The following is a 12,424-nucleotide window of genomic DNA, read 5'->3' as shown; positions in this document are numbered from 1 at the left end:
GTTGATCTTACTTACTCCCCGTTTGCCTTCCTAACGTCTTCTGTTCTCAAAAATCCTAACTTTGGTACTTCATTAGAAGGAAGTCTAAAAATAGCTAGACTTTGAACAGATGAACTTTATAGCACTCCATTTACATAGCTTGGCAGTAGCTTTTCGTGAAATATTTCAATTTTGCTTCATCTCAGTAATTAAGTTTTCATTAATTACTCTGGTTACTTTCATGCAGTTAATATTTTCATGCAAAACTAGGCATCACGCAGGTCACTTTTATACCCGTTTACCTATTTGTTTCTCTTTGTTTGGCTATGAAAATTCTGAGAGAAGCTCATGGTATAATTTGATGGGGAGTCTTGTTTTCGGTCTGGTCACGCGTTTAATAAAACGTATCGAGCGTTAATCATACGACAAACTAGTCCTTTCTGCGTGCTTCCATTTTCAAAAAACGTTGTTTGGATACCTTGAATCGTTTATGAGATACTACGATTTTTATGACCACTTGATTCCCGAAGCGCCGGAAAGGATTCGGACGCGCCGCGAGCAACATGTCCGCAGATATAACAACCAATATCTCAAGAATGAAACTAGATATCACTCCGGTCTCAACTTTAAATACAATTTAGATGTATTGGCTACATTTCACATGCAATAATTTATGGCCTTAAATGAACTGTACGGAAAGTCTACGCAATTTGATTTTACCTCGGCAAATTCTTAAATATTTCAAGTAGCGATGTACTCAGTTTCGTGCAACACAGTAACTATGACGAATAACGGAAATAAATTCAGTCCATTATCGAGCAAAGATATCAATCTCTAAGATGCGGAGGAATCAAACCTTTGCCGGCCGCGGTGGTCTCGCGGTTCTAGGCGCGCAGTCCGGAACCGCGCGACTGCTACGGTCGCAGGTTCGAATCCTGCCTCGGGCATGGATGTGTGTGATGTCCTTAGGTTAGTTAGGTTCAAGTAGTTCTAAGTTCTAGGGAACTGATGACCACAGCTGTTAAGTCCCATAGTGCTCAGAGCCATTTGAACCATTTGAATCAAACCTTTTCACCGAATATTTTTCTTAAAATCGGATGACGAGTATTTCATAGCTGCCGTCGTGTCCGCTCCAGTGCTTTGCCGAGAAGACAAGTTGCTGTCGCTCTCACTTTCGCGCATGCTGCAGCGACAAGATACTAACACGTTTGAATCAAAATATCCCCAGTTGTAGCAGAGAACAGGCAGCGCCACGGACGTCGGCCACATAAGACGCTTCCGTGACCATAGCTGGGGTGGCATTTCGTCGTCTGAAGCTGTAGCGCACTTATGTAGGACGTGGCCTAAAGTGCATGGGGCAGCGAAACCATGACATCAGTATTGAAAAACTGTCGAACGGAGATGGCTGTGGGCACAGGTGGGTTGTCGAGGTGGAAAAAAATGGTTCAAATGGCTCTGCGCACTATGGGACTTAACAGCTGTGGTCATCTGTCCCCTAGAATTAGAACTACTTAAACCTACCTAACCTAAGGACATCACACACATCCATGCCCGAGGCAGGATTCGAACCTGCGACCGTAGCAGTCGCGCGGTTCCGGACTGCGCGCCTAGAACCGCGAGACCACCGCGGCCGGCGTCGAGGTGGAAGTATGGAAGAACGAGTCTCCTGTTTTCCATTAAAATTCTCTTATCCGAGCTCCAAGATAACCCACTAATCTCTGACAGTTGATCAATTGTCTGTCGACGGTCTGTTAGCTCAAGTTCTTTAATTTTTTCAACGTTTTCGTTGAATCGATCAGCTGATGGACGTCCAAAATAATATCTGCCATCAATCGTCATATCGCCATTTTTAAATCGAGAAAACCATTAGTACAATTGAGTTTTTCATATAGCGTCATCTGGATAAGGGCTTTCAACATTTAAACAGTTTCAACAGCGTTTTTACTGAGTAGAAAACAATTTTTCAGAGGAGCACGTTGTTCTCTTACACTTTTAATCATAAAGAATGAAGCGAGAGCAGAAGAGCGCTATCAAAAACAATCACTGTAGCTGAACAGAAGCCAGGTCGACAACACATTCGACACTGAATTGGCAATGAGTTGCGCTATACACGCCTAGCGGCAGAAATACGTATTAAGCGAGCTCCGCCCATGGCAAGGTCTTCCGTCTTTTTCTTTTCTTTTTTTTTCTTTCGGCTTATTTGCCGGAATTAAAGACGACAACGTTCTCGTAATGGGTGCAGATGCTAACAAGATATAAAAACGACGGAGAGTACTACCACTACCATTTTCGTTTTGACGCGAAGTGAAGTACAGAGAAAAATGTGTTCAACCTATGGACGCAGGCAGACACAGTAATGGCCAGATATCTGTACACAGCGTTGTTAAGGCCGCCAGTATCATATGTTTGTTCAAGAACACGCCTTAAGGCGACTAAATCGGTCACTGCAACCCAAGGCCGTGAAAACGGTATAGGGACTTCCGTAACCGATCTTAGTTTGCCGCCAAGCCACTGGGTGACTGCAAGCTCTATCACAGCGTTTTGTTATTGGTTAACGTAAATTCCTGCATCATTATTTTTGTTATGTTCAGAACAGGAGCTAATATTCTACAGATTTACGCAAATATGTTCCTCCTTACTGCTTAGAGTAAGAATTGCACTATTTAAATTGAATTCTAAGAATTTAACTCGTATTCTCTTAGATTATGGCTGAATTTGTAATTCTGAGGGGTGTAAAATAGGCCATTATTTGTATTTAGTTCCTATAAAATACAAGCAGGTATCATCAGATGGTGTTTTGTGGACTCACGGAAATTGTTCCTGCTTATGAATCTTCATGGACTCCTCGATTTAACTGAATTGTTAAGTACATTGCCCTTATTTTACTTTGTTTTTGTTCAAATACGTTTTTCCAACAGCGATCACGTAATGGAGAACTCCACGTTAGCAGTTTTGAAACATTTGCTACACAAAATTGTTACATCTTGTAGTTACGATTCTACGTAGCGTTATCACGATACCCGCTTCTTTATAAAATGAAACCGTACCAAAAATGATGCGTTTTGGAGAGAGCTTTAATGCAATGCATCATTTAAAGTGCCAATATTCCTAATACGGAAATATAAATACGAAGTCCACCAACTACAGCACATAACCTTCCGAACACTGAACTCTAGATTCCTCTGTGCGATTTGGTTTTTTCAGCCGATCACAGCGCAGAAGCAGAGCACAAGATACATAATGTAGACAGCCGACCACATTACACTGTCGTTGAAGGAACATACGGCACGAATAAAATGAGCATCGTTAATGTCTCAAAGTAATAAACAAACTGTAGGGTAACAAGGGATACCGAGATTTCATAATCCTATAATGGCGGAGGAAGTTTCCCCGAATGACTAGTTATGTTTGCAGCAGCCTTCAATGGAATTTTTGAGATCGAGTTGAGTTGGATGGAGGCAGTTTACTCGCCTCAACGAAAAAGTAAAATAACACTTCCTTCGAATGATATACTCTATAGAACACGCACTCAGCCAGATAACCCACAAAGTGTTCAATCCTTCTGACATTTCGCGGGGTGGCATCTCTGACGTCTCGTTACACTCTCTATACGTACTGCTACGTTATTCTTACCAGGACATCCCATTCCTCAACGGGTTAAAGATAGACTTCTTTCAACCCTTGCTGAATACCACCAAAAAAACCTTGCCGACGATTTTGTGGCCTGTACTACATATCTGTCCCCCAAAACTCGCCTAGACTATATCCCCGAGTCCTGATCCTCTTAACTGTCGTAAACTGTTTTAATCACCTACTCGATACACACTTCACGTGAGAACAAGACCGTCAGACACCGCACTCTTAGAGAGACCGAAATTTGAGATAAACCTCTCCCCCTTTTGATAACACGTGGAGATCCACTTGGCGCAGAAGTCTCAGTAGTCATTAGACATCGTGAGACAGCAGAATTGGGCGCTCCGCGGAACTCATGGATTTCGAACATGGTCAGGTGATCAGTTGTCAATTGTGTCATATGTCTGTACTTGAGATTTACACACTCCTAAAAATCCGTAGCCAACTGTTTCCGATTTGAACTTGAAGTGGAAACGTATAGGACACGTATAGCACAAAACTTAAACGTCGACCTCGTCTGTTGACTGACAGAGACCGCCGGCAGTTGAAGAGGATCGTAATGTGTAATAGGCAGACATCTATGAAGACCATCACAAAGGAATTCCAAACTGCATCTGGATCCACTGCAACTACTATGACAGTTCGGCGGGAGGTGAGAAAACTTGGATTTCATGGTCGAGCAGCTGCTCATAAGCCACATATCATGCCGGTAAATGCAAAACGACGCCTCGCTTGGTGAAAGGAGCGTATACATTGGAGATTGAACAGTGGAAAAATGTTGTGCTGAGTGACGAATAGCGGTATACAATGTGGCGACCCGATGACAGGATATGGGTAAGGCGAATGCCCCGTGATTGTCATCTGCTGGCGTGTGTATTGCCAACAGTAAAATTCGGAGACTGTGGTGTTATGGTGTGGTCTTGTTTTTCATGCAGGAGTCTTGCACCCCTTTTCTTTTGTATGGCACTATCATATAAATGAACATATAAATGGTCTTATAAATAGATTTTGCTTAAATTCTGCCTGGAATTTTACTCATTTCATTGTCAAGAAACAGAGGGACACAATTATTGCTGCCTCACCTGGTGGTTTTTAAAATTCTATTGGTAACTTCTGACGTCGTTCATCTTTCGTTGTGTAGTGGCTCTGGGACGTTCATCTGTGTGTGTGTTATATTTCCGAAAATTATCTGCAAACCGAGTGTTTCAGATTGTAAGGGGTTCATTACTAGTCGCTAGCGCACTTGAGCAGATGTAATTTCGATGGATTGCTCACGCGCTGCCTGCGATATGGAATATCTACGCTACAATAGAATCGCAGGTCATTGCAGTGTTAGTAGTAAGTCGAGTTTAGTAGCTCGCAGACAGCAGTCGTGTTTTGTAGCTCGCACAGAGCATTTGAGTTCTGGAGTTCGGACAGGGCAGTTCAGCGGTTTACTTGTGTTGGGCCGTTCTTGGAGAACGATAGCAGTGCCTGAGCGATGTAGTATAAGGTAAAAAACATATATATAATTGTTCTTTGTTGCCGCGCAAATGTTATTGGCCACAAATGATTTAACTACAATTGTAACGTTTAAGTTCCATATACTTCCTTGCAGAAATGTTTCAATAACAACTTTTGTTCTGAAGAATACGTTTGTCAGTCATTTATCTGAGTTTAAAGATTTGACGAATTTTTCCCATGCATACTCATGTTGGTTAAGAAAAAGAAATTCAGTTGTTTTCCTACACATTAAAATCTAGTGGCCAGCACTGCACTGGGCTGTCCCAAAAATTTGTTATAGTAGCAGTTATATAGATAGAGTTATCCGGCAACATCATTGTGAGGTTAGAATTTTTCTGGCCAAGCGGTTCTAGGTCTTACAGGCAGGAACCGTGTGACCACTACGGTCGCAGGTTCGAATCCTGCCTCTGGCATGGATGTGTGTGATGTGCTTAGGTTAGTTAGGTTTAAGTAGTTCTAAGTTCTAGGGGAACTGATGACCACAGCAGTTAAGTCCCATAGTGTTCAGAGCCATTTGAACCATTTTTTAAGAACTTTTCAATTTATTCTGGATGATTTCACAGGGCCATGAAGCAGCGCTGCTGACGTCAAAACTTATTGATCTTGATATGCAGTCAGTCTTTAATGGAAGGTCACATTAAAACTTGAAATTTTGTTATTGGAAAGAAATTTTTCTATTAGGAACATAAACCAGATTTTTTTGTTGGGAGGTTACACTAAATGTGAATATTATAATTATTTTTTGTGTTGGGAAGTTACAAATTCCTTTCACAGCGCTTACTTGTTGCAGTTATTCCTTAAAAGTGACTGTGTGTGCACCTCTCGAAATATCAGCAGTTGTCGAAGATCTTACAAGACTGCATTACCAGACATTAAGTTTCCTGTGACTTACACACCGTCGGATCTCGTGACTTTGAGTCTCACTACAACAAAGTCGTTGTCAAATGGACGAAATTAATTAGCTCGGTATGAGATATGATGTCGATAACCTTGATTAGCTTCATTTATGTGTGTTATGAATCGAGAGCAATTTTGATCCTTCAGCTTTCAATAGGAAGTGAAAGGATCTCATTCTAACGGGTATGGGCTTATCGGCGTACACTCCGCTGTAGAGTGAAAATTTCATTCTGGGGTATGAGTATAGTCTCAGGCAGTAATCCCCTACTACAAAGCGATTTATCGAACAGTTTGTGTTTCCTCTGATTTTGAGACGATGCAGGCTACTAATGTTCAAAGATTCGAAGATACAGACATTCGCTGTGAGCGGGTTTTGATTCAAGTTGAAAATCTGGACCAGGGTTACAACATGGATCTCCTGCTCTCTAGGCAGCAACTCTGACCACTAAGGCATCCGGACACAATGGCCATCACAGCTGCAAGGACTACCACAGCACGCCTCCAATCAGACCCCAATTCTCAACATACACACGCACTACGAAAGCAGTTCCCGTTGCCTATTATGCTCTTTACTCACGGCATTTCGCCAATTCCCTTGAGGTTCGAGTCTGAAAAGATCATTGACCACTCTAGCTTCATTTACATATATGAGATCCTAAAGGACAGACATCACAAGAATACTACACATTCTACATAAGACGTTGTGTATTGCGGAAGTCGGATATAAAGATGTGCACGAAAAATAACTTAACAGTTGGAATTTCAGAGGTATTACACAGATATCAGCACTGCACAATGAATTTCCGTGACATTATGTAACGTCCTGTAAGACCTGAGAAAACAGTGGTGTTCACGTAAATGTATAGTCACGTCACAGTTCATTCGAATCTCAGGTTTCTTCGGAAATATTTCCCTTTAGGTTACATTTGTGCATACTTTTTTTATATTATTTTGTTTATGTGCTTCATTCTGTCTACAACAGCAGTATAATCAAATTTATGGAAAATCAATTGGTTGGTTCATATCACGATTGGTCAACTACATCCGAAGGGATGTCGTACATCACCTATCACCCCACTGAGTTAGCACTGCCTTCCAGGAGATTCTCTTAAATACATATAAAAATAACTCCCAAACTCTGACACAGTTTCGTCAACTATTGTAACGAAGTTTCATCCGTATTTCTTAGTACCACTTAAAATATTGCATACGGTTCTACATTTTAGAAATCTAACAAATCTAACCTAGGATCTATTTGCTTCAGAAACTTTCTATGGAATTGTAACCCAGTGTACACGTATCAGAAGCAACCACATAACCACCCACCTAAAAGAACCCTTGACTTCACTTGACGAAAGAAAAATTTTATTCGGCTTATCGTTTGTAGTTTGTTGCATTGGCACAACTGCATGCTCTTGAACATCTCAGGCAAACAAATCTTTGATGAAAAATGTTAATTTTATTTAATAAGCAAACATTCTGCTGTCATAAGTACACAAAAAGTATAACCACGTCTAGTGGTCGAAAAATGGACAAATTTTATGATAACATACTTGACCACAGTAACTGTTCCTATCTGCAGTATGAGTAAAAACTGGAAAGATGATAAAAATTAAATAGGCGATTGACATTAAGAGCGTTTTAACCAAATGTGGATATACCTTTATCGACTGTTGTCTTACTACAAAACAGGGGCATTTTTTCAAAACTGGGGTGTGCAGATCAACCGACTACACAACCATATTCACTGAAGAAGGAGTCACACGTGTGTGGTCAGGTCCTAGTCTGGAGATAGCAACACCTCGATTTCCCTCTGCGACCGACATGAACTACCCCGTCGCTAAGAACACGTCTTCACAGACAACAACGGTGTTTTGTCTTACATCCAGGATCTTCCTATATTGGAAGGTGTACGATAACTCTGTGGCGCAACTCTGAGAAGGTAGAATGAAGAGAGACGACACAATGCGAAAGAACAAATATTATGCGGAACACGTGGCAGCAACACCAGCCATTCATTGCTGTCCGCATATTATGGGTGGCTTGTAGTGTACAAACTGTGTTGAAGCTAATTACGAGCCTGAATATTGGTCAGAATCGTATTTGCTGATTACGAAGATAGATTAGCACGACAAAGAATGAACATACACTCCTGGAAATGGAAAAAAGAACACATTGACACCGGTGTGTCAGACCCACCATACTTGCTCCGGACACTGCGAGAGGGCTGTACAAGCAATGATCACACGCACGGCACAGCGGACACACCAGGAACCGCGGTGTTGGCCGTCGAATGGCGCTAGCTGCGCAGTATTTGTGCCCCGCCGCCGTCAGTGTCCGCCAGTTTGCCGTGGCATACGGAGCTCCATCGCAGTCTTTAACACTGGTAGCATGCCGCGACAGCGTGGACGTGAACCGAATGTGCAGTTGACGGACTTTGAGCGAGGGCGTATAGTGGGCATGCGGGAGGCCGGGTGGACGTACCGCCGAATTGCTCAACACGTGGGGCGTGAGGTCTCCACAGTACATCGATGTTGTCGCCAGTGGTCGGCGGAAGGTGCACGTGCCCGTCGACCTGGGACCGGACCGCAGCGACGCACGGATGCACGCCAAGACCGTAGGATCCTACGCAGTGCCGTAGGGGACCGCACCGCCACTTCCCAGCAAATTAGGGACACTGTTGCTCCTGGGGTATCGGCGAGAACCATTCGCAGCCGTCTCCATGAAGCTGGGCTACGGTCCCGCACACCGTTAGGCCGTCTTCCGCTCACGCCCCAACATCGTGCAGCCCGCCTCCAGTGGTGTCGCGACAGGCGTGAATGGAGGGACGAATGGAGACGTGTCGTCTTCAGCGATGAGAGTCGCTTCTGCCTTGGTGCCAATGATGGTCGTATGCGTGTTTGGTGCCGTGCAGGTGAGCGCCACAATCAGGACTGCATACGACCGAGGCACACAGGGCCAACACCCGGCATCATGGTGTGGGGAGCGATCTCCTACACTGGCCGTACACCACTGGTGATCGTCGAGGGGACACTGAATAGTGCACGGTACATCCAAACCGTCATCGAACCCATCGTTCTACCATTCCTAGACCGGCAAGGGAACTTGCTGTTCCAACAGGACAATGCACGTCCGCATGTATCCCGTGCCACCCAACGTGCTCTAGAAGGTGTAAGTCAACTACCCTGGCCAGCAAGATCTCCGGATCTGTCCCCCATTGAGCATGTTTGGGACTGGATGAAGCGTCGTCTCACGCGGTCTGCACGTCCAGCACGAACGCTGGTCCAACTGAGGCGCCAGGTGGAAATGGCATGGCAAGCCGTTCCACAGGACTACATCCAGCATCTCTACGATCGTCTCCATGGGAGAATAGCAGCCTGCATTGCTGCGAAAGGTGGATATACACTGTACTAGTGCCGACATTGTGCATGCTCTGTTGCCTGTGTCTATGTGCCTGTGGTTCTGTCAGTGTGATCATGTGATGTATCTGACCCCAGGAATGTGTCAATAAAGTTTCCCCTTCCTGGGACAATGAATTCACGGTGTTCTTATTTCAATTTCCAGGAGTGTAGTATCTTTCCTGGCACTGCAATTTGCTGGAATAATGGGATCTACATCATACGGCAGCGTTGTATTCATTAGAACAACTGAAAAGAAAAGTTTTGTACTAACATTGGTACTTAATAATTGTCAGTCCGTGTTTTACTACAAATAAAACCACCAGTGGGTAAACAGTTACTAGAGCCAGCCATCTACGCGGTAGCAGAAAACTCTAATAACAAGTATAGATCTTACTTAACAGTGAAACGTCAGTGTTGTTTCTGTTTATGTCAACCTAAGCCCATGGCTTCGTGGAAGTCTCGAGTCTGTCTGTTTCTTTCTGAGTTCATCAGATGGTAAAGGGTGAAGCCTTGGGTTCAGGGGGCCTTAAACCGTGCATAGCAGTACAAATTTTAAAGCCAACGAAAAGTCGTGATCTCTTCTTTTATGGAAGTGAAATACTCCCCATAGCAAGGACAGTGGCGTGGTCACAGAATGGTAACAGCAATTTAATTTCTCGATGTTAGCCAAAATTAAAAACAACAAAATACTATTTAAACACCCCACTCAAGTGAATTTTTTAAGTGTCAATGAGCTCATTTGCACTTAACAGAAAGATGGACAGCAGATTTGATAAGCGAAAAACCTGTTAATGAGAATTAAGCATTTCTTGTGAATATTTTTAGTGCCTTGAGGTATGATAGTGATTGAAACCGCAAAACGATAGCTATAACAATTGGAATCGTTGTACGTTGACTGCATATTGGACACGGCTGTTGCTGGCAGGTCGATCTGTCTTCTTGTTGAAATTATTGTTTCGTACAGGAAATGATATTGCAAAATGTTTGGCCTTGATACAACCTTGTGACATTACGTCAATCGCTTCGAGGATGGAAGATGTTTTGTTCTGATATGGCATGGAAAAATACAAAGGAAGTAAGTAAGTAAGTTCTTGAGCGATAAGAAAAGTAATTATTTTATGAATTCTTAGCGGTAGCACGGATTGAGTAGAGGTGGGTGTGCACTAGTTTCAAGCCTTTAGTAGGATGAAAATTTATTGCCATTACCTCACAAGCAATTGACCAGAATTAATTTTGAGGACGTGTAAATACATGTTTGAGATTCCATACTGTCCAATAGCTACCCAAAATTATAGAAGGGCATATCTGAATGTTCACTAGATGAGCAGCAATAAAAAGAATCTCAAATTTTTGTGACACATTTTAGCTCCGAGTTGAAGTGGTAGTGCAACACCTATCTCTCCTTTTTTAGATAGCACGCTACCTTTTATGCTAATAGTGCACATATCGCAAAACTTCAATTCGTCGTATAAACTCACCTATGGGACTATAATCTCTGATAGAGAGGGTGTAGCGGGAAATTCGGCTTGACGATTGCTTAAGGGATGTAACTGAATTAATATGGTTGTGTTATTTACTGGAGTAACGCTACCTTAAACACTTTCTCAAGTAACAATTCTCTCATTACAGAATATACATCACTGAAGACTGAAATATGCCATAGCTATGTTTTTAGTGCCGGCCGGGATGGCCGAGCGGTTCTGGGCGCTACAGTCTGGAACCGCGCGACTGCTACGGTCGCAGGTTCGAATCCTGCCTCGGGCATGGATGTGTGTGATGTCCTTAGGTTAGTTAGTTTTAAGTAGTTCTAAGTTTTAGGGGACTGATGACCTCAGAAGTTAACTCCCATAGTGCTCAAAGCCATTTGTACCATTTTTTTTTTTTGTTTTCATTGTGCTACGCCAGAATTTAATACAGCCTACGACAAATTGATTCTTTCTTGCACTCACTATACAGGTTCAGCTTTAGTCGTTCTTGTGGTCTAATTGTCACTTTCATTTCAATGGTTGTGACATGACATACAGTTATTAAACACACCATGATGGTAAGGGCAATTACTAGGTTCATCGGCAAACAGAATATTAGCAGAACTGAAAGCAAGTATGGTTCGACACCACATACTTCTTAATTTCAGCTATGGTCGATAAATGTAAAACAATAACGATACAGCTACGTAATGTACAAGGAGTGGAATGAATTGGTATTCAGAGTAAAAGTCGGTAATGATTAGGTACAGAATAGACAATGATATGTAAAGCAGGGGATCTCTGAGGGGGGAAGATCTATCTGATGTGACTGAAGAGGAAACAGGAGTCGATTTATATGAGAAAGTAGATACAGATCAGAATCCGAATTTAAGAGAGCTTTGGAGGACTTGAGGGCAAATAAAGCAGAAGGGATAGATAGATAAAATTCCATCAGAATTTGTAAAACCATTGGGGGTAATGGAAACAAAGTGACTGTTCACTTTGGTGCGTAGAATATATATATCTGGCGATATATCATCTGACCTTGGGAAAAATATCAACCACAGAATTCCGAAGATTCCAAGAGCTAACAAGTGCGGGAATTGTGGCACAATCAGCTTAACAGCTCATACATCAAAGTTGCTGACAAGAATAATGTACAGAAGAAAGGAAAAGAAACTGAGGATGTGCTAGATGACGATCAGTTTGGTTTTCGTGAAGGTGAAGGCTCGAGAGAGGCAATTCTGAAGTTGCCGTTGATAATGGGCTAAAGAAAAATTACGAAACATTCATAAGATTTATTGTCCTGGAAAAAGCGTACGACAATGTTAAATGGTGCAAGATGTTCGAAATTCTAAGAAAAATGGGAGTAAGCTATAGAGAGAGACGGCTAATATACAATACGTATAAGGGCCAAGACGGAATAATAAGAGTGTACAGCATTGTATGGTACTGTAGCAAAGTATGTGAAAGAAACAAAACAGAAGAGAATCGAAGCATCTGAGATGTGGCGCTACAGTCGAATGTTGAAAATTAGGTGGACTG

Source organism: Schistocerca cancellata, chromosome 6 (genome assembly GCF_023864275.1).
Source record: "Schistocerca cancellata isolate TAMUIC-IGC-003103 chromosome 6, iqSchCanc2.1, whole genome shotgun sequence".
NCBI classification, from domain to species: domain Eukaryota; kingdom Metazoa; phylum Arthropoda; class Insecta; order Orthoptera; family Acrididae; genus Schistocerca; species Schistocerca cancellata.
The sequence above is the reverse complement of the archived record's forward strand: the minus strand, read 5'-3'. Positions refer to the sequence as shown.